The sequence below is a fragment of the Manis javanica genome, chromosome 5 (assembly GCF_040802235.1).
Source record: "Manis javanica isolate MJ-LG chromosome 5, MJ_LKY, whole genome shotgun sequence".
Taxonomy (NCBI): Eukaryota; Metazoa; Chordata; class Mammalia; order Pholidota; family Manidae; genus Manis; species Manis javanica.
Genome location: NC_133160.1, coordinates 130,387,780 through 130,411,919, shown reverse-complemented (window position 1 = coordinate 130,411,919; position 24,140 = coordinate 130,387,780). Strand labels below are relative to the sequence as shown.

Genomic DNA, 24,140 nt, shown 5'->3' with positions numbered 1-24,140 from the left:
TAAAATTCCAAGGCAAATTTAAAAATTTAAAGTTATATTTACGTTGTTTTAATAATTCTGAAGTTTTGATTCTCAAGAGGTCACCTTCCTCTTTGGATTTCTGTATTGTGGAATGTTGCTAGGAGCTCTGTGTCTTGTCTGTGAGCTCCTATGTGCTAAGAAAATGAAGAAAACATATAGTTTTTCTAAGAATTATTCAGAGACCACTTTGGGAAAAAGATGTGCACAAATGAAGTTCTTACCAGGCAGAAATGAAGATCACATGGATTGCCCACTATTTCAGCCAAGCCCTAAAATGATAAAAGAAAGTCACTAAAAATCAAAGGTAATTCTTTATCAATTAAATTAAGCAAGAGACAAATTAAATCAGAAACATGGATTTATGATTAATTCTACTGATGCAATAGACCCACACATGGTTTCTCAGGAATCAAATAAAATGGGAATCAAACTGTGTTTAGAGGACTCTAAAATACACATAAAGCTAAGAATCACATAGCTGCAAGAAATGAGAAGCACCAACAAATAAAACTTGACATATCAAGGCAGATCATTTAGTTAGTTTTGTTAAGTTTTAAGAAGTTCTTTCTCAGGGCAAAAGTGAATGATCATTCCTTTGGGGGACAGGAGTACTTGAGCTGGAACTTGAAGAACAGAAGAACAGTTTTCACTCGGGAGAGTAAATGATTTAAATTAATCCCAATTTACTTAGTAATCAAAATGCACAGTCTTATTTACCACCCCGTACATGAGTCTTACACCTTAACTCCTGAGACAAATTTTTACACATTCCTCTGAAATTATGGAACCCAGGACAGGAGAGTTTATAGGTAAACATCTGACCAACATTGAGCTTTCATTTCTGCATAGAAGAGTAAACACCTGAAATTTGTAGGAACCTGAGAGCCAGTTTGAGGAGCCAGCTCCCAGAAGGTCTGTGAAGCAAATGTTTGTGGAAGAAAAAAATAGACCCTTTCAAAGCATGAGTGTATGTCTTTATGTAACAAATAGCTTATCTAGTCTAATACAGCAATTATTAAATAAAATAGCTTGGTCCTCTTCAACATTTAGAATTATTTTTTTAATTATTTAAAAATATGTTTTCTGACTGATTATAGGTTCTGCCCAAAAGAAACCTTTAGAACAGTTCTCATCCACATAAAATAATGCATTTTTCTGGAACATATATCTGAATTTATTTTGTGATGTTTTATACTACTTAGGCCTATGATGGACTTTGTTCTTATTTATGCACATTATTCTAGCTTATTGGTTTCCATATTCTTATTTTTTTGTCTCTTCATTGGTAAATATTCATATCATTCAGAAGTAAGAGTTTGGGAATCAGATAGACCTTACTTTCAGTCCTGCAACTTACTACCTAATGGGCCCTGCTGCCAAATCCTATACTTCATTGAGCACACTTTTTTTTTTAATTTGTAAAAGGGGGCTATTAACTTACAAGGTCATTGCAAGGATCGAATGAGAAAACGTGTGAAACTCCTAGCGCAGCATCCTTGCATTAGATGCTCAGTGTAGGGGAACTCTTCCTTTCGTACATGTGGCACAGATGTCCTGAACCTAAAAATTAACAGTTGTCTAGACTAGGAGGGACCATGTAACATTCATCTGAAAGTGATTGTTTTTATTACATATATGCAAACTAATAATTAAATACAGTATATATTAGACCTCTAAGAGCAGGCTCTGAGAAGACTGTAATTTAATCTTCAGCCTCATTCCTCCAGAGCTCATCAAGAATGGAGCCAGTGTAAAAGGCTAGATAATGTCAGGCCAAATGAGCTTTGTTTCTGATTCTCCACCTAAGCCCCATCCATAAAGACACAGCATGGTGACAATACGCAAAGGCTATCATCAGTCATCTTCATTGGTGACCACCTGAAGTTCTAGGAAAAGTCATTTCTTTGAGGTATATAGTAAATGACAATCCATAAAAATTACTGTAGAGTGTTTTATAAATGTAAAATGTCTGATGAAAATGATTAGCAATCAGGATTACTTAGAACGTGTGAGAGATTATAGGGAAGATGACTGAGATGTAATCTTTACCTTGAAGAAACTTCAGTCTGTTTTAGAAGACTCGCTCTTTGAATTGCTCTAATTGCATGCTGAAAAATACAAGGATCTATTCTTTTTTAATGAACTGAATTCACATATAGAGGGAACTGACCTGTTTTGCATATCTAATATATGGCAGGCCCTGAGCATGCATTATCTCACATAATCCTCACAGCAATGCTATGAAGTAGATAGAATTCTCATTTTGTAGGGAAGGAAACGGAGGCTTGTATACACAATGTGACTTGGATAAGGTTCACATAACTAGGAAATGACAAACCCAAGATGTCAGCATAGGCCAATGACTCTGGATCCAATATCCACACTATTTTCATTACTACAGGAGTGGTCATAGGGAAAATGGGAGGAAAAAAGTCATTGTGAGATACACTTTGAAAGAAGAGTCTGCAAATGTTTGTAACTGCTTGGATATGAATGATATTAATATCAAGACTTTATTAACAAAACTATTTGGAGTCCTGACTGAATTTTAATGAAATATTTCATACATGAGATAAAACAAGAGCATAAGGAAACAGAAATCCAATTAAATGTGTTGAAAGAAATATATTAGTTTTGTCCTCCTATTTAAAAAGACTCAATAAGTTAAATAATGTATTAGTATCCCCTTATGCAATGTTTTAAGTGTTGGCATTTTAAATTTAGAAGGCAACACTGTGGAGAGGAAAAAGCATTAACCTAGAAGACATGAGTTTGATTTTTAATCACTTTTAATCTTGTAGGAATATTAGTACCTATCCTACTTCATCCAGCCATCTACTTATCCATTCATTCAATTAGTCAGTCAACCTACATTTATTGATCATATACTAAATACCAGTTACTGTAGACATTTCAGAGTTAAACTAGTCTGGGTCTTTCTCCTCGAGGAGCCCTCAATCCAGAAAGAGAGATAGACATGAATATAAAAAAATATAGTAAAATGTGGTGGCTGCTATAAAGAAAACCTGCCCTGACCACACTGGGTAGAAAGAAGTCACTTCCACTCGGTGAGAGGTGACTAAAAGGACCTCTCACTGACACCATGGGAGAGGTAGGACAGGTGTAATGAAAGAGGTGACACTTGAGCTGAGTCTTGGTAAAGTATTTTTCCCAGTGAATCTAGGGTATGATGCTGGGAAGAGTGTTCCAGGCAAAGGAAACCACATGAATACACAAAGACATAAGATGGTGTGACAGCCAGGAAACTATATGCTGTTTGATTTGGCTGAAATGTAGGGTAGGAGGAAGGTGCAACTGGAGATGAGGCTGCCGTGCTGAGGAGGTTTGATTTTATTCCATGGGAATCAGGAAACAGAGTTAAATGATCAGACTTGCATTTGAAAAAGACTACAGTTGTGCAGTGAGAACCAATATGAGAATATTATAGGAAGGCATATGAAGACCCATTGTAAACTGTAGACCCATTGTAAACTGTAGAAACTGTATAAACCACTACATAAATGTTTTCTTTTATTCTTAGTTCAATATAAAGTCATGATTTGCTCTATTATAGACTATGTGTGACTGATAAAACATGAGTTCTATGTAACTATATATTTAAATAAATCTATAAAACAAAGTATTTTTCTTTAATCAGAAATGAATTGTAATAAACAAATAAGGAAACTTGCAAAAATTCCACCCTCATTCCAGGAATCTTTTCTCAACAAAATATGTTGCTGGTGGAGTTCTCTAAAAAGAATAAATCAAAATATCAATGATCTTAGAAAATGACAGATGTTGGTAAGCATGTGGAGAAATTGGAACCTTTGTACAGTGTTGGTGGGAATGTACAATGATACAGCCACTATGGAAAACAGTATGGTGGTTACTGAAAATACTAAAGATATAATTACCATAATGATCCAGCAATTCCACTTCTGGGCATATATCCCCCAAAACTAAAATCAGTGCCTTGTAGAGCTAGTTGTACACCCATGTTCATAGCAGCATTCACAAGAGCCAAAGATGGATGTAGTAGAGGAAAGAATCAATGAACTTGAAGCTAAATCAACAGAAAATATCCAAATTGAAACACAAAGTGAAAAAAGAGTGGTAATGAAAAACACCCAGAACATCTAAGAGCTCTGGGGACAAATATCAAATTGGTCTAATAGAGATGTAATTAGAGTACCACGAGGAGAAAGAAGAGAGAACAAGTCAACAGAAATATTTGAAGAGATAACGGCTGAAAGTTTTCCCAAAATTATAATCAGACAAAAAACAAGTCAGGAAGCTCAGAAAACCCCCACTGAGAAAAACAAAAACATTTGACCACATTACAATCAAACCAGTGGAAAAAAAAAAAAAGAAAGAAAAAATCTTGAATACAGGAGAAAAAAATCATTACATGCAGAGAAGATACGAATGACAGCAGACTGCCAGAAACCATAATAGAGCAACTTAAAACACTTAAAGAAACAACAAAAAAAGTAAACCCAGAATTCCAGAATTCTATATACAGTGAAAATATATTTCAAAATAAAGGTGAGAAATGGGACTTCTGGAATGATAGACTTTTCTGGAATAACTGACTCTCCAGCACAACCATTTAACTGGCAAAAAATAATTTTTATTTATTTAAAGTCTCTGGAAATTATCCTAAGGTCATGCAGCAAATGGAAAAACATTCATTCAAGAAAATTTACTAAATATTGATTAAAATAATTATATTTGAGCCACAGCCCACTCTACTATCCCCCAGCTCCTCACTACAGAAGCTCTACTCATGTGCAGCCAAGAAATGGAGAGCTCTATCCCTACTCCAACCCCTACCCCAGTTTTCAGTCTGGGGCTACAGTTCCATCTCAGGAAGGGCAGGCGCTGGTGTTTCTCATCTGTTCTGGGAAGCTCTGTTCTAGGCAGGTGTGACTAAAATGACTCAGTTTCTCCTCCTCCACTCAGCTCCTAACTCACAGGGCAGAAGCTGTACCCCAGGCACAGAAAACCAATATATTGGGGCCCAAATCACTCATAGGGTGGAGATTCATGCCTCTAGGACAAGTTGAGAAGACCAGGAGCTGCCAACTTGTCTCTTCTCTGTCCCTCAGTGTATACTCACAGCACAGGGGGTATCATTCCAGAGAAAGTGGGGCCTCACACCTAAATATGGTGGAGTGGTATGGAGGTTCTGCCCTGGAGAAAAGGCAAACCATAAGGACAAATTGCTTTGCATCTCTCCCTGAGAAGATTGACTTTATTTGGGGCTGAGAGTGAAGAACTCCATGCCTAAAGGCATTCTGGAAAAACAGTACAGATCTTAGTGGAGAGCAATTAAAAGGTGGTAGGTAGCTCCTTGATAGAGCAAAACAGCAAAGAAGCTAGAAGTTTAATAGAATCAAGGAATGAGACAGCCAACATGAGGTGTGCCTGGATCAGAGTCAACTCTGGGGTGAGAAGCTGTGTGCACATATGCGAGGCTGCCCCTATTCGGAAGCCATCAGAGCAGGACATAAGGCAAACTCGCAAGCATTCTCCAAGCTGCACTGACTAATCCACGTGGTGCTAAAGTCTCACTGAAACAAGGGGCTTCAGTACAACCTTTGACCAAACAGAGACTGAACAACAAGTGGCTCTGACAGAGGTGCAGCTCCTAAGGAAGCCAGGCTTAACAGTAACACCTCAGCCATGCCTGAGAGTCTAGAGGACTGCATGCCAACACTGCTTCCTCTAAGGCCAGACACATTAGACAGAAGAGGCTTAATTCTCCCTATTGAAAATAAGGAAGGAGATTTCCCTCCCATCCTTTTTGTCAGGTTATTTACTTTAGAAAACTTGTAGTATTTTCTCTTTTCTTTGAAATGTATTCAAATCCTTTTGAAGACTAGAATGAACTTTATCAGCTTTTTGACCCAGGAATGACTTTCTCATGGACCTGGGAGCCACCTCTTTCAAATGTAATCAAGGGAAATAGCTTCCCTATCTCCCAGTTTCTACAGGAAGTTAGGAGCCTAATTTTGGTGGGGCCTTGTTCCAAGTTGCAAAACTACCTCCTGTCATAAAGATGTGAGAAGTTTGTTTTCCTTTTGGATAAAGCCTATTAGCTAAGACGACGGTCACCCCAATAACCAGGTAGAGTCAGCACCAACTGTGTGTGACAAAAGGTGCTATCATACCCTCTTACTTGACTAGCTGTTGTTTATTTTGAAACTATGCCCATAATTGGTTGCATCTGCTCACATGTAAGGGTAAGACTCTCTCTGACTTTTAAATCTCATCCTGGATTGCCTGTGGTACACATCACACTGGTTTAATGCTTATTCAATAACAAAACTGTTTTCTCTCTCTACTAGTGGATAGGTTTTTCTGGGTGAGGAGAAGATTTTGTTTTTAGTTACATTTCGCCAGTACCTCTCCTGAGCAATGAGAGAAGAAACCTCCAAACAACTAGCTCCTGGCTGAAAAGGACCAACAATTGTAGCAAGTAGTTAGCTCCCCTGCCTGGACCACAGCCTGCTAGCCACACACATTCAACGCTAGAAGCACAACATCTAATTGGCCAAGGAAACATAAGCACAGCTTTTAACCAACTTTGTTCTTCTTTAGCAAGATTGTTTTTTGGCCATTCAGAGCCCTCTGAATTTCTAAAGGACTTTTGGAAGAGTACCTAAGCAAAGCACCTCTTAAGGAGTGGTAGAACCTCAAACCTAATGGGCATCAGCCAATACCATAATCCGTACAGTCCATTTCAAAATAGTTCTAAAAACTACCTGCTTTACTTTATGAATGAGAACATTTACTCTCCCAGGAAGCTCTCTCTTTGTTCACTACCTACCCAAACCTTTTCCAGTCATTAAGATTCAGTTCACATACTGTCTGATCACCGCAGGACACATTACTGCCTTTCTCTCAATGGCTACCTACCTACCATTTACATAAGAAAACAGAACACTTATTTAAATATGGTTTTATTCTCAACTTATGGCAGTATGGGTGTAAACTCAAGGGTAGAGACAATGTCTTAATCTTTTTTTTATTCCTGCCCATTTTAACTTGAAACTTAAATCTACATTTATTGGATTGAATGCCACTGTTCATAGTTTTTCTCAAACTATGAATACATTTATACTTACATAAGCTTTAAAAAGATTTAGTTGCTTAAACAATCTATCATAACATTGGGTATAACAGTACATAGCTGACATCTTTTTTAAATTTAATTATGAGGTAAGGGGTTGCAACTTTAAATACTTAACATTTTCTTTTGCTCCAGGCAATGATCTTGGTACTTTTTATAAATAATTTCATTTAATTAAGTGGAGTAAAATGGGAGTCATATGTAAACATTATTATATATTTTAGGGCATGCAATTTTTTTTATCAACTTAAAATGTCAGTTAAACTAATTTAGTTACTCAAGAGATCATTTACTAGAATCCCAAATTCTGTCTTGACCTACCCCATCACCATGAAAGTATCAAACTGAAAATACTCAACAACTAGACTTTGCAACATTGCTAAGCATGTCCTGATTCATAGGAGTAATCATATTTTTTAAAATATGTTTACAAAAATTACTGTAATTGTTCTAAAATTATTTTCATTTTACACATTTTACACATGGAGTAAACACTAATTTCCTCCAAAACAATTATTTCAGCTCTTTTTTTCCATTGAGTCTTCCCTTAGTAGCTAAGAGTTTGCTTTGTTCATATTAGATTCACATGACTGTCAAAATATGTAACTGTGGAGGCCAGACATATTTTTCAAATCAGGGCAAACAGAGGAAAATTTTTACTATTTTCTTACTAAAATAGTTACTGGAAAATATTTTCTAAAAATATTCATTGGGAACTGTGGTAGAATGATTTAATGTTGAAACCACTGCTTTAACTGAAATATTGTTGGCATTAGGGATTGCATGAGTCATTAAGTGGAATAAAAAGGCATAGAACTTATGTTATTGAGATATTAAAAAGATTTCAAAAAGATACAAATTTAAACAAAGTAGCTTAATTCATAGCATTTGGTATATGACTGTCATCATTTCCAATGGTGAGATTTAGTGAGTGATGGGGGATAAGTTACTTGCATGTTAATCTTTTCTAACAGTCTCAGCTATCACATATTTTAAATATTTGCTCATGCATTTCCCTGTCACCTGGTGTTCTCCCCATGTGAGTGCCAGTCTCCAAATTCCCTCTTTTTATAAGGACACCGATCATAATGGACTAAGGCCCACTTTGCTGGTCTTCTTGTTACTTGAGTATCTCTGTATAGATCCTACATCCAAATAGGGTCACATTCTGGGGAAATGGAAGACTTTCATCTACTGTCCTCATTTAACAGACAAAAAAAATGGAAGCCTAGGGAGGTAAAGTGACTAGTACTAAGTGACTGCACACATCATTCCCATCTTGAATGACTTCAAACAGGACAGGAATCTTTAAATTAAATCCATAGACCTAGGGGTTTCCATGAATGAACTTGGTGGGGGGTCTATATATCTCCAGAGAGTTTGTGCACAAAAAAGTTTGTGTATACCTCCTGAGAGTTTGTATGCACCAAATCCTCAAAGGTATCTATATTTGTTCAAATAATTTATCAGCCCTTATGTCCTCATATCAGAGATACTTGGTAACCATTAGTTGACTTAGGTATATTAAATTCTTAACCAATAAAAAGGTAGTAACCACTGAAATCAAGTAAAATAGAACAGTCTATTCTCTGGTAAGTAACTGTCCATGTTTCCTGCTCCCATAATGCTCTACCTGTGTAGAATCTTTCATCAGCCTTTAGTTCCCAATCCTGGATGGATTATACAATGCTGGGTGTGTCTATTCAACCAATTAAGAAAAATGTTTAAATCACAAATTCACCTCCCATAGGAAATCATCAATCTTTTTATTTAACTTTACCATTTTATTTAATTAACAAAGGTTTAATGGAAGTTAATAAATGATATATTAATTACTTTTAGGGAATTACTTTCTTCTTATTTAAGTAGTTCAAAAATTTTAAATGCTTGCTATTTTCATTGTTTCCATCAAGTAAGACATACCATATTCAATTAAACTTGAGTGTCCTTACTTTGCTATTAGTCCCTAGTTTATCCAGGACATATGCTGGAACAGTGATCAAAACTGTACTTTGAAAAAGGCAGGAAAATGCCTTGGGCCCAAGACAGGTGATATCATAAGCAGAGAACAGCAGCACCATAGAATAGGTACTCGATAAATATTTTCAAACCAATGAAAGAAGAAAGAAGTAGCTAATGCTGCTAGGAAAACAGAAAACCCTCTTTAAAGAGGGAGCCATTAACCTTAGGATCAACCGATAGGACATCCATCACTGGAGGGTGATGTAATGGTTAGATCCTTGTCTGAAAGAACATGTGTGTTTGTGGGACATTAAGGAATTGCACCAAACTGATGATTATAAATGTAGACATCAAATACAATGTCTATCTGTAGTTATTTAACATTTCTTTTTGGTTAATTTTTTTCTAAGGACTTGCAAATATGGAAACAATTCAAAGTTCCAGGAACGAAACCTCAAGACAGGAGTACAATATTCTGAAAGAAGCAGGTCAGGTCATTTGCACCATAGATGTGTATGATAATGAATTATATTTTTAAAAAACCTCAAGTATTATTTGCAATAATTCAGACTCCTCAGGAGCACTGACAAGTAATGATGCACTTTGTCACTGGAAATTAACAACTCTCTTTATCACAAGATTAAGTCTTACTCAATTCCAGCAAAGAGTAGCTGCTTAACAAATGACTCTGGATTTATATTCTTAAAATTTTTTTCTAAACTAAGTACAGTTAAGACCCTTGTTAAGTATAATCAAGGAAGATCCTATGAAGCCTGATACTTATCTTGTCTAGCTAGCTACCTGGTATCATAAAGAGTGGATTTCTCACCCTAAAAACTTTCTGAAGGAATAAATTATCAGTTTGACATCTAGCAGCATCTAAGACTTAAAGAAATGAACACAGGAATTTTAGGACTCCCTTGGTGAGGGCCAAGAGAAGATGGATCTCCCTATGTCTTTGCTTTGTACCTCCTGGAACACAGATCCTTGATATTTTAGAGAAAAAAGAATCAGATCTTCAATGAGACATCATATTTAAACTACTTATCTTACCTGGAGCTGAGGTTTCTTGGTATTGAGTGTTGTCTTCCCTAGAAGCTGAGAGTGAAGTATTGGCAAAATAAAAACATTTTGTTGTTGCAAATTCTATCTTAAACTTATTCACATTATGATCTATTCATTTGGTGGAATACTAGGCAGTTCTTAAAATGGTGTTATAGAGGAAATTTAATAAAAAAGGAAATGCTCATTTTAATTTTTCATTTTTTATGGTAAATTGAAAATTTTCTTGTCATTAATAAAATTAAACATAATATGGCAGATATGGACCCCAAATTGATGGATAGCCATTCAGAAATACATTATAATTTTTGTGCAGTGTTATTACACAGAAATATTCCTACTTTCTAAACCTCTTCCAGTTACATCAAAGGTTCATCTTGGAAGAACAGTGTCAAAATTTTTCAGGATAGAAGAACTGTTGTCAATCAAGAACACAGAGATACTTCCTCATAGTTCATCTGAGCAATCATTCAAGAACCACTCTGACAGAAGACTGGGAATAACTTGTATGAAAGAAATATGGAGTTCTTAAATGCATCATTTTCTATATTGTCATACAAAGATTATTTAACTAACAGCCTCAAGAAGTTGATACTACTGAATCATCTAATGTCACCAGGTGATCTGAGGTCAGGCTCGGGAGCCCCTAGCTCTAGAGCTGATCACAAATATGAAAGTCATTTAGAGCACATGATCATTGGCTATAGCTCCCCACCACGATTTTAACTGAAGACCTTAATGCTCCTATTGTGTACGTACAGATGCCATGAATACAAGTAAGAGTTTAAGTTGTCAGAGATAATGGTTGTTCCAACTCTGAAAGAAAAGGAGGGAGCATGGGATTCAGAGACCATGGAAAAAATTTATTTGTTCACACAAAAATACTCATTTTGACTATTATGTTCTATGCTGAAGATAAAATGAGAAAGACAGAGACATTTCCTCACAGTATAGAGTTCTGTGTACTTTCCACTTGCTAGTAATTCTTGAGTATCTTTCTTGTGCCAATATTGTAGGTTGGGGTGAGGGAATAACCCATAATGCCTAGTTCTGAAGAGCAGCAATAAATTCCACTTGTGTTGGAGATGTTGAGGAAACACCATTTTTTAAAATGACAGGAGACAACTACGAGATATCATGTAATAAATATGCAGTGGCTTGGAAGAATAGTCGGAGGTAAGATTATTAAGTGGATGAGACTTGACCTCAGTGCTCTGCTTACATTTTTATGCATTTCCTTTCTTTGGGTGTCTCTGAAGCTCCCTAGCATCTTCCTGAGATTTTCTTCTTGTTATTCACAACCCAGGGCCTCAGAGCTAATCCAAGGCCAAGTAACTAATTTGGTAATTCCTACTAGACTGTCATGGGAAATCATTTAGGGTTATTCTCCTAAATAAAAGACAGGAATTTTAACTTCAGCCCTGTGGAGACACCTGGAATATCAACAATGCCTTATATTGTTATCAAGCTGTTAATTTACAAACATCAGTGCAAGGTACTCTTGTATTAAGCAGGAAGGAACTTTGAAGATTAATAAAATGTTGACCATATCTGAATGGGACCTAATCTCTGACCTTAACTATTCACATGTCAAGCCTACACTTTTATAACTAACTTGTATTAATGCTGATTTCCCTGATGACTTGCTTGTTTCCATTTATTCTGCACTAAATATGTTATTTTGTTTGTTGCTTCACATATTTCATTCTAACTTCCTAAGGAATTTTAATTTCCTTATCCAACTCTTCCAGTTTTTGCTGTCCTTGTTTTTGGTACTCTCTTAATCCCATCTCCTCTATCTCCAAGACAGTACATTTTAAGCTATGGATTTCTGTCAATTAGCAGATCATGAGCTCAATTTTGTAAGTCTCTTACCACCATCTTTAAATGAAGAGAATAGAACCTGAGAGAACTGAAAATATTCGAGCGCCCCACCCATGATGAGGGCAAAGATCTTCCTAAAACTTTGACACAGTGAGGACTGTGTGTGAGTGCATGTTAGGCTATGATACAAAATGTATTTCTTACTAAGTTGTGGTAAGAAAATCTTGGGGAACATGGTCAGCGATTTACTAAATAATTATCCTAAGCAAAAAGTTATTTTTTGCAAATTTATTTGGATGCCCCTAGCAGTCGCTCCCAGGTTCCTGGCCTGTTTCCCCTTTGGCTTTTGATGTCGCCCTTGTTGGCTCCAAGCATCATCTCCTGACCTTGAGGGTTAGACCCTGCGTATGCCTTGGATCACACACACAGCCTTGCAAGCTGCTGTCAGCATCGATCCTGAATGCCTGTGTACCTCTTGACACCCTTCCGTCCCACATTACACCAGATGCAGCCTAGCCCCAAGAAAAAGCCCAGAGATGATGATGGGAAAGCTCTTGATATATATAAATCCATATGCTTGGCCCTTTTGGGAAGAAGGGTCTCATACTCTCTTTCTATGTTGAAGCAACTGACTTCACTATATAAGTGAAAAAAGACTCAGGAAATTAACATTTCTTGGAGCTACATGGACACAAAACTCTAATTCATGGAGGACCTCTTAGACCATGATCTTAGATTAGCAACTTAGTTGAATTTTGAAAATACAGCAGCAAAAATTCAGCGTTTTTAAATAAATCAATCCCATGAGAAAAAATCCTAATTGCTAGTTATTATCTGAGGTGATAGTTGTTATAATAAAAATACTATTTTAAAAGGTAAATTAGAATAAAATTATACTGTAATTATAGTTTTTCATAAAGATGTAAATTGAAAATTAGAGTAAATATTCTTACAATTTTAAAAAATGTTCCTAATGTAAATCTTTTGGTTTAAAAATGGCCTGGAAGGGACCTTCCTCTATAATTATTTTGGTCTAAATATAGAAATGAGGTAGTGTTGGGGGAAATCTGTAGCTTTTTACATTACCATGGTAATAATCTACATTGTCATATATTTGTACAGTCACAACCTCCCAGCCATAGTTTGCCCTGGAGCCTAAATGGCTATGTTGGTGCCATCAGCTGCTTTTATAACATTTGGAAAATGATGGTCATTTCCTTATCCTATTTGCTACCATTTAGCCAATGCAGAAAATAACATATAAATGAGGTTTCTTTTCAGAGGCAGCTGTAACTTGATGAAAAACTGCCAGGGATTCATTTTACTAGATAATATAAATTAAGTACATGCAAGCTGGAACAGAAATTCCCTCAGAAAAATTAAGGCATACCCTGTCTCCCCAAGTATAATTATATAAATGCTCTTACAGTCTTGACATAGAAGCCTTAAACCTAGAAGAAGGCTTAGGGAAGAGCTACCAAGATATCTATGGAATTAGAATGTCTTTGCTAGCCCCATTGAGAATACACTGTTGCCTAATTTCCAGCAACTAACAATAATAAGAAACACGTGAATTAGGGAGCAGAAGGTAGGGGGCTAAGTTATTAATCAAACCTCTAGTGATGACTGAAGCTGGTCTCTGGGTGCTTCCCAGGGTTGAACTGATCCATAAAGCAGAGCTCTGTCCCAACTCAAATTCTGCATTCCAGGGGACTGTCTAGCATGTGGGACATGGCAAACATCCAGTAAATGTCTATAACAGTTGGCTTCATCCTGGAGTTCTATATTTATTTTCCCCTTGTTACCATTTTCTCATTTATTTTATATTTTCTTCTGTAGGTTTCCTTCATGGGACAAGAAGAGTTATAAATAAATATTACATAAAGTTGAATTAAATATTCTGGAAGGGTAAAAGTAAAATTGTAAATAGTGAGTGCTATAAGACTTTTAAACCAACATGCTATGGGGTTTCAAAGGAGGAGAAGTCACATGTGCAGAGAGAAGCCAGGTGAGGTTTCATGGAAGAGGTGATTTTGACAGGTTATAAACGTAGGTAGGAGTGTGACTGGCAGAGGACGATTCTGAAGGATGAAGAGAGCTAACTCTTCTAACTTATTTCATACATTTTACTCAAATATTTGTTTACTGATTCCAAAATAGAAGCTTAGAATACAAAGTATAACAATATAACGTGTCCTATAGGCGTATAGAGAAGAAAGTCTATCTTTTCTTGTGGCCATGAAAAGAATAATGGGAGGTTCCTGTTGAGAGAGGAAAACAAATTTACCATAATGTAGAAAGGTACTCCAGGCTAATATTTGAATTCTTTAAAAGCAGCTGTAATATCTATTATTCATCCTTTGACTGCCTTAGTCCATTTGGGGTGCTGTAACAATATATCATAGTCTAGGTGGCTTAGAAAGGACAGACATTTACTTCTCACAGTTGTGGAGGCTGGAAAGTCCAAGATGAAGGTGCCCACCTTATCAGACTGTGTCTGATAAGGGCCCATTTCCTAGTTCGCAGAGGCTGTGTTTCCACTCTGTCCTCACAGGCTGGAAGGGGAGAACTCTCATCTTTGCAGCACCTTGTAAGGGCTCCACCCTCATGACCTATTCACTTCCTAAAGGCCTTTCAACACCATCAGAGGAGGATTAGGTTTCAGCATATGAATGAGGGGGTGGGGGAAGGGACACACAAACATTCGGTAGACAGGAATTACCAAAAGTCAAATTGTATTCCCTCCCTGTTCAACGGTCCCTACTCTTGGCTCAGTAGAACACACTAATCGTTTCCTTACAGCTCATGCCCATCTCCACCTGCCTGCCCTGCCTCACCTGAGAGTACTGTCCACTCCAGGGCATCCTCCAAGGTTAGGGGAAACTAAGGCTCTCTTGTGGGAAGGGTCTCCTAGGCATCATAGCACTAGTCAAGTACTCTAGGATTCTCCTTCCCCTTGGGGGGATCGGGCACATGATTATACCCACCCTGACTCTGATGAACTCATGAGGGCGAGCTTCAAGGAGCTTCACCAGAAGTTTTATGAGACCCTTTCACATGTGGACTCAAAGAATGAAGCCTTGAATAACCAGCGTGCCCTCACTGCCTGTCCAGTTGCCTTGGTGAATTTCGGTTTCTTAAGGACCATCCATTTACTTCAATGGCTGCCATCCAGTAACAAATCCTCAAGAGACACCACCTGCTGCTCACTGTGAGGGTGTGACCTTACCCTGCCCCCTCCTCCACAGGCTATCAGACAAGAGTGCCACACGGAGCCTAATCTTCCGTTTGTATCAACAGGGCTAGAGGAGTTTTGCCACCACACTCATCTGTGACTTGACTGATATTTTTTCTCTCAGGATCCCCTCTAGTTTCCCACAGGCACTAGAACCCTGCCTCAAATAGTTCAGTTCACTGGAGGTCTAGCTCCCACATCTAGAACATGAGGTCCTATTTCTCAAGGCTGTGTCTTGCTTCCAGGATCCCTTCCTAATATATAATTTATACAAAATCCAAAAAACCCTGTTTCCCAGTCTTCTCCTGCCTCTAAGGTAAGAGAGAACTTGAATTCTAATGCCAGATAGAGTTGCATTATAGCAGTGTTTTCCAAACTTACCTGGTCATAAAAAGTCATCAGGTGCATTCATTAAGAATACAGAATCTCTACAGCATCTTATTATGCTGATGGACAGTGACTGTAATGGGGTATGTGGTGGGGACTTGATGATGGGGGGAGTCTAGTAACCATAATGTCATTCATGTAATTGTAGATTGATGATACCAAAATTTTTTAAAAAAAGAAAACAGAATCTCAAGCCCTTCTCTAGAGGCTTAGTTCAGGCCTTCTGGGGTGGGGTCTGAAAATGTATTTTTAACAAGTCACCTAGATGACCTCTAGGACATTTTTGCATTTAGGAAAATACTGAATTAGAGTTTGCTATATGCCTTCCCAGACCTGGTGATTTGGACTTCTAGCCTCTTTCTGGAGGAGAGATAAACACTCGTCCCGATTAATTTCCCATAGTTCCAGCCCTAGCCAGCCTCCATCATACCCTTCTTTCTTCCATATTCCCAGCATGTCTTGCAGCCAGGGTCACCCTAACCCTGACACTTCTTTCACCCAGAAGGACCTCCTTGGCCTATGGCCCTGTCACTCACCTCCCAGAGAAACATCCCTACCTAAGAGTGCCTGCTCCCACCTCCCAAGCCCCTTGAATGAGTTCCTTCAGACAATATTGCAGGTCCATATCAGGTGGAATTTTCCACACTTCATGGACATACTGATTTTGATCTCTGGGTCTTCCTGAGAGGACACGAGCTCTTTATACCCATTAATTTCTTTTGGCTCTTGTTGGCAACCTCCTCTTTGCTGGACAGCCTTTCAGATAAGCAGCCTATTCATGATAATTCTTGCACTGCAAAAAACTATATAAATAGAGTCTCTACCACACTGTCATACATATGCCTATATTGCCAAATAATTTTTCCTAATGTATATCAAATGTATATAAATTCCTAATGTATATAATGTGTATTTTTCCTAATGTATGTAAATGTCTAATGTCTAATGTATATAAATTTATATATATAAATCTCTCCAGTTCAGCCACAACTTAGTAATTATAATCACCATTTAACACCTTTATTTATACAAGTCATTTAATAAACATTTATAGTAAATATATTTGCATTTTCTTTATATTTATTTCTCCCTAAGAATAGACCCACACCCTTAACTTCTGTCTTACTCTTACTTATCCATCACAGCACTGAAATACCCAGATACACAGTAAGCAATCAAGAGAATTAATGGGGGATTTAAGGTATACCACAGCAACTGAGTGACAGAACTCATCATCAGCCTAAAGACTAGAATGCTTAGAAATCACTTATTTGAAGAGATATCAGCCATGAAATGTCAAAGAGGAAGGAAGGCTCTACAGTTTTAGCTCCTTGGTCATCCTAGACTTTCACAAGTACCATATCTTAATCTACTTGACAAGTGGAAAATAAAATAGAACAAACAAGCACAACAAAACCCAAAATTTCCCCTGCTGCCTGAAAATAATGAAGATGAAGGTTGGTGGTGTCTTGCCAATGGGTTTCAGCCCCAGGCAAGTTTGCTATGGATTCAGTGTGACCAAAGAAAATGACAGCAAAACGTTCTTGGAGTGAAAGGGTTATACCCAACTTTATTTCCAGGTGGCAGTTCAGTCACTAAAATCCCGTTCACTCAGAGCGAGTCTGCATGTGGCAAGCTGGTCTCTGCCTCTGGGCCCCTCTGTCTGCACAGCTGTCCTGCACAGCCGTCCTCTGGGCCTCTCTGCACAGTCATCCCACACAACAGTCTTCCGGGCCTCTGCCCTCGGCGCTGCCACCACTCCAGCCTCTGCTCTGCTCTCCTGCAGCCTTGCAGCCCTGCCACTATGTCGTGCCCAGAGCACTGGGCGGAGCTCTTTATATAGAGTCAACAGCCATGTATTGCCCACAATTGTGCAGTGAGCTAGTCAACCAGTGCCAGGCGAGAATCCTGGCCACAGGAACTCTAATTTATCCACAGTGGAAACCTAAAAAGTGGAGTTGTCGGTGCTTATGGTGATGTTCACGGCAGCAGTGGTTGGTGGGCTGAGGGTCAGGGAAACTAAGGAACACAGCAGGAAGGAGTGAGTTCTCTGCCTGGGAATTCTGCGTCTAGAGACTCCTCTTAGAAATCACCATAGTCTTCCCTGAAAATGATTCATTTTGTTTTTGTTTTTGTTTTTTGGAAAATCCTCCTTTTGAATCAATTGCATTCTGAAAGATAGGAAACTCTAACAGAAAAAGGATGGGATGGGTATGAGTTAATGGAGGAAGGGTCATTCAGCAAGCACCCGGGTCCTCTTGAGTTTGGTGCTCGGTGGTGTGTGCGTGCTCTCTGGTTATCCAGACAGTGCTTACTCACAAGAAAACCAACGCTCAGGGGAGTGAATTATTGTTCCAGGTCACCCAGTGCAAGAGTAGGCTCTTAACAAAGGTTGGCCTTACTGCAGAGACAAAGTTCTTCTCCTGACATGAATTTACCAATCCAAAGCAACAAACACCTACTGAGCACTTGCATCAGGCCCACTCGAGTACTGGGGACATGGCATTGAACACAGATAAAAATCCCTGCCTTTAAGGAGTCTATTTTCTAGGGTGCTCCAAATCATCATTTGGAATATTTAAGATCATTTAGAATACTTTTAAAATGTCTGGAAAGACACTGAGAAAGGAATGACAATGCTCTCCAAGCCGAAATCAATAAGAACCCTATCCAGAGAATTTATTATTCTTTTGTATTCATTTTTATATGGCTCACTAGAGCCAGGGCAATTTCTTTTCTTTATTTCAAAATCAGTGAAAGGCAGAGGAGATATGCAGACAGTAAATGGTATTATAAAGGGAACGATTAATGTCTCATAAATATTAATTTCAAAATTCATCTGCTACTACTACTGCTCTTCAACACCATACTATTATATTATATACCAGTAGATACAAGGGTCCACTTTGGAAACTAATTCTTGTGTCATGTTTAATGAAAGAAGTCATATTCTCTACTCCACATAGACACATACACTCCATGTAGCTGCAACTGCAATTTTTATTCTGGCCTTCCCTTGACCCCAAAACTTCCAAAATCTTTGGAGAAGAGTTTAGAATGGTCAAAACTATAAAGGAAATGAATTTAACAAGCCATTTCCAAGAATCTCTAAAGTTTGTTTATATAATTGAGCAATGTAGAGTCATTTTTGAGTATCAAAGAGCAATCTTTTGCACCCATTATTTTTTCCCCTTTAGAGATAGAATAAAAATCAACTAGGGATTATTATTCTGACATTTGGTGTCATGTTAACCTAATGATTCAGGTAAACATGAACTCTAGAACAATTTTGGGAAAATCTACTTTGATCCCTGTAGTACCAAGAGGTCTTCCTGCATTCAAAAGAGAAAATTAGCAATTTTGAGCGTGATCTTATTATGACAACATTTTGATCAAGGTCAATGTTACACCAGCATTTTGACCAAGGCTACTGTTAGAGATATATTGCCATCTTATTTCTTGTTTATTCCATTCCCTTCTCAAGTGCCTCCTGCAGAACACTTTAAATGTGAGCCACCTAGGGATTTGGGGGCAACTGGAGGTACCTTTACTCATTTGTAGTTTTCTTTTTTTTTAATCCAGACACATTCTTTCTGGGCAAAGGAATAATTCAGAGGTTTAAATATTGAGATTTTTAACATTAATAAAATGTAAATAAAGAGAACTTCTCTTTTCCACTTTACCTACCTCGGCAAGTCAAGATCCTTCTAACACACTGTCCTTTCTCCAGAAACACACAGACTAGGGACCAGATTCGTAACTATAAATGGGAGGTACTGGCCTGGACTTGGGTTCTGTGGGAATAATAATGAGATTACATTATGCACAAGGAATAGAAGATAGTGGGAAGGAGAAGTGCAGAGTTTCATTGTGTTATAAAGGAGTATGATTAACAGAAACTGAATGAGCAGGAGGGAGAGAAGAAACTATCAGGAGACATTATTTAGGAACTCATTACCGGAAAATTGGTATAGATTATTGCAAACATTCATTTTTTCCTACAACATTTAGTATCACTGCCTTATACAATTATTCAAAGAACTTACATTCTGGCACTTAAAAATAAAAATTTAAAATAAGAAACTTCATATATCTAAGGACTTCTTTCTACTGATTTTTTAAAAAATAGTCCTTATCTTTCAAAGAGTTTAAAGCTCACAGGAACTGTGAAAGCAGTAGAGTTCTCATGTACCCTTCACCCAGCTCCCCCCATAATAATATGTTACACAGCCTTAGCACATTGTCAAAACCAGGACTTTGATGTTGTTCAATATTAACTCAGGTATAGACTTTATTCAGTTTTTACATATTTTCATATACACTTTAGTCTTCTTTTCTTTTCTTTATCTCGTCTATTGTTCTATGAAGTTGTACCGCAAGTGTAGATTCAAGTAACCAACACGTCACCCAGGATGTAGAACTGCTCCATCGCTACAGAGAAAATCCCTGGTCTAACTCCTTGATTGTCAAACCCTTCCCCTAACACTAGCCCAGGAAACCCCCTCCAGGTCTCTAAAACTGTAACTGTCATTTGGAGATTGTTATATAATCATACAGTATATAACCCTCTGAAATCTCAAAGGGTTTGGGGGTTTTTGAGCTTACCCTTAAGATCCATCCTTTACATTGATTTTTTTTTAAGTTCCCATTAAGCAAAATTTAAAATAAAACCAACACTGCCTTATGATCAAAATTGATCTAATTGTTTTCCACCTGCACTAGTCAGGGGGAAAAAACATTCAGAATAACTAGCATTTGCTTTGTTTTAGTTTTTTTAAAAGAAGAGAGAATGGTTGCATGTGCCATTTGGAATGGAGTGCAGAGCTGTTAAGGGTGTAACTCTGGAGGAGATTAAGGAGAAATAGCTTTGGCAAGTTGAAGTATCTTATTTTGGCCTACCTAAAATTACAACATTCGGATCACCAGGACCACAAGCATTTTGGTTTATTGCCCAACAGTTGTTACTGTTTGTGGAGAACAGGCTAAAGTTATGGAGGTAAAATCTGCACTAAGAACAAGTTTCAAAAACCCCTGAAATTGATCAAATGACAATTACCACAATTTCTATATCTGCAATGAGGAATGCTACCTATGAAAAGTAGATTTTCACAGTCATTTCCATTATTAATAAAGTGGTACATTTGTAAAGAATATTACTTCTTTCAGAATTTTAAATGCTTAGATTTTAAGAATTTAATATAAAATCTGCATGATGCTAAATTTTAACAAATTGAGTCAGTTTTTCATAGCCTAAAAAACATTTTAGTTATACAAGTTTGGAGAATAAAAATTGATTCAGATAAATTTTCTAAAGGCCTGTTTTAGCACAAAACAGATTCAGAAATATGGTAGAAAGTTACATCCAGGAAATATTGAATTCGTTTTTAAATATATGTAAGTAGGAATGTCCTGTACTGTAGTGACAGTAGCATGCCTCCTAACAGGTATTCCCAATCAGCAGCTTTCTGGTTCCACAGCTCCTGTAACTCCTTCTGTCAGTGTGCTTGGCCTTGGGCCTGCACCACCTGCTCTAAGGACACACTCCTTCCGCATTCTTTACTGTTTTCTGTTGATCGCCTTACCTTACCTTTCACACTTCCCATTACAACCTCGGCAGCACTGCCTGGGGCTCCCCAAGTGGACTCCTGTTGTGAAAGGACCCAGGTTTCATGATGGTGTAACACCCCAAGTGGCACTTGCGCAGATTCGTGGGCAGTACTAGCAGGTCACACAGACCATCTTCTAAGTCCAATTTAAAAATCACGACCAACATAAACAATCTGATTTAAAAAATGGGTAGGAGCTGAATAGATACTTTCCCAAAGAAGACATGCAGATGACCAACAGACCCATGAAAAGATGCCCCACTTCGCTAATCATCAGGGAAATGCAGATCAAAACTACAAATGAGGTACCACCTCACACCAGTGAGACTGGTTATTATCAGAAAGACAAAAATTAACAAGTGTCGGCAAGGATGTAGAAAAAAAGGAACCCTCAAACACCGTTGGTGGGAATGTAAATTGATGCAGACTCTGGGAAACAGTATGGCGATTCCTCCAAAAATTAAAAATAGAGCCACCATACAATCCAGCAATTCTACTTCTGATGAAAACAAAAAGACCAATTCAGAAAGACAGATGCACCCCTATGTTCATTGCAGCATTATTTACTATTGCCAACTTGCACTAAGAACCAGTTTGGCTGCAACCTCCATGTCCTGTTACTTACTCCGGAGTATAGATTCTGAGTTGGAGCACAGGAACAAGGTAAGCAAGGGAAAGGAAAGGGCACTGACATTGATGAGCAGATGCTTTTAGCACGTGATCTCATTTAATCCCCACAACAACTATGCTAAGTAGGAAATGTTATCCCCATTATACAGGAGAGACAACTGAGGTTCGAAAGGCTATCTAGCTTTGCATTAATCATCCAGGTAACATGTAGGGTAGGCAGAATTTGAACTCAGGACAGTCTGACTCCAAAGATAATGTTGCTAAAGTCACATTGTCATTTGTCATAATTATGATCATTTCATGCCACATCTTTGAGGACATTATCCCCCAAGGCATATCTCTCTTCATGTCATTCATTTTTTCCTTTTTAAATGATATTGTGCTATAAATTAGAGATTTAAAAAAAAAACCTAAATTCACTTCCAGTAGCTATGGGAGGGGAAGTAGAGTCACACCCACCTGGGAATGGTGTTTGGAGGCAGTCAAGAGGAAACCAGGATGCAGGATGAACAAGCCAGACCTCAGCTTCCAAGGAGTCTCCGGAGGCTGGAAGTGCACCAAAAGCAGAGACCCGTATTTGGAGAACGGACCCAGGGTGTGTTTGGTGAGCCCAGGTTGAACGCAGGAAAATAAAATTCCTCCCATGAACCTTTCCCACAGACGCATAATGGGGACAGATGGCTCTAACAGGAGGCCAGCCCCAAGAAACTGTGAAAGTAAACATATAGATATATTTTTTTGGTGCAAATATTCATTACAATTCTTATATTTATATAATACAAAGATATTTATAAAATACAAAGATATTTTTAAGAAACTGAAAACACGATTTAAATGCATCTTTAATTTTTCCTCCTAAATTTCATTCTTCTAATAAAAATACTTTATGTACTTACATAACATAAATATTCCCAAATAAAGAGTAATCAGACATGTGTCCTTCCAGTTTTAATAACTGTCAACACTAGAAGGTCCTGGCAATGTATTTTTCCAATTAAGGACTCGTTTATTTGGTATTTCAGAGCACCACCTGGTGGATTAATTAACAACAACAGTCCAGGACAAAAGTGAATCAAAATGGCTCTGAAACAACTGGGATAGAATCTATCCCTTTTCTTTTCTTTGCCCTCTCCTTTGAATCTCCTTCATTCTTTTCCTCTTGCTCCTCTCCCTCTTTTCATTTCCTATGTAACATCTCCTGCCTCTGTTTACATTTTAAGCTTGTCCATGCCACCTATCAGTATTGCTGAGTCCTCAGGGTGCCTAGGAGCTCACTTAGGCCTGATTTAACAAAATCTACAAGGTTTCTAAATTTCAAGTAGAAGGCAAACATACTTGAAGTTGAAAGATTTGATTTTCTTCCAGAAACTGAATCTGCTCAGGAATGGATTTGTGTTTCCCCAAGGAGGAGTTTTCGTTTGTCTGTTTTATGGAAAAATAATCATTCTAACAGAACCCTTCTTTCATATTTTATTTGAAACTAACAACGGAAGTTGAGTGTTCACAGTGTTTTAGCCTGCTGTGCTCTGGCTTCGGAGAAAAAGCGTGGTTTAGAACAACCTTTTTACAGATCTCTGATCTCAAATGACCCACAAGTAACAGGAACGAGTGGAACGGCCCAGGGAGAGGACCTTAGGAAGCCGTGCGCACTGCGGAGGCCTCTTGACTTGTCCACAGGGGCACACGTGACTGATCCAGCCAGCTTTTCCAGGGGTTAAAGCTCTTTCAGCTTTCCAAAAAGCTTGATTTTTCTGAGAAACCTGTATGTGTTTAAATGTCATCAAATTTTCAAAAAATGACTGCAGGCCAACCTGCAATGGCTTATAGGCCAGCTTGTGACTGAAAGTTGTGGGAACTTTATTCCCTTGATGATCCACACAAATAAGGAAGTGGTCTGCAGCTGAAATCCACTCCTGCCTCTGAACAAAGCACTTGACCCACGCCTAAGGACCTCTGCCACCGCTCAGTCAGCAGTTCTCTGTCATTAACCCGGGTTCCTTAACATGGCCATATTTCTGGATCATGGAGAGTAAGATGTCCTGGCAGTGGCCTTTTGTCCCCTTGGTTGTCTGTGTGCCTTGAAATACTCTGAGTTCAGATTACAAACAGCAGAGCTGGCAAATGCAGCTGTGGGGCTTCTGGACTTGAAGTTTGCCCTGCATTTCCAAACAAAGGAACATGTAAGTTTTAAAAAGTATTTAACATTTAAAATACCTTACCTCACATTTTGGCTCTTACCCTACAATAAAGCCTCTTCATCCATACACACTGCTGG

The 24,140-nt window shown here is 38.0% G+C and overlaps 1 long non-coding RNA gene across 1 annotated transcript; it reads right to left on the bottom strand.

Moving 5' to 3' along the window:
* Positions 1–47: 47 nt before the first annotated feature.
* LOC140849399 (uncharacterized) lies at positions 48–19,415 on the bottom strand. The gene is made up of 3 exons (XR_012131146.1): positions 19,317–19,415; positions 243–290; positions 48–155 (listed from the first exon to the last, which is right to left on the bottom strand). It is a non-coding gene; the product is annotated as an uncharacterized lncRNA (long non-coding RNA).
* Between the last annotated feature and the right edge of the window lie 4,725 nt (positions 19,416–24,140).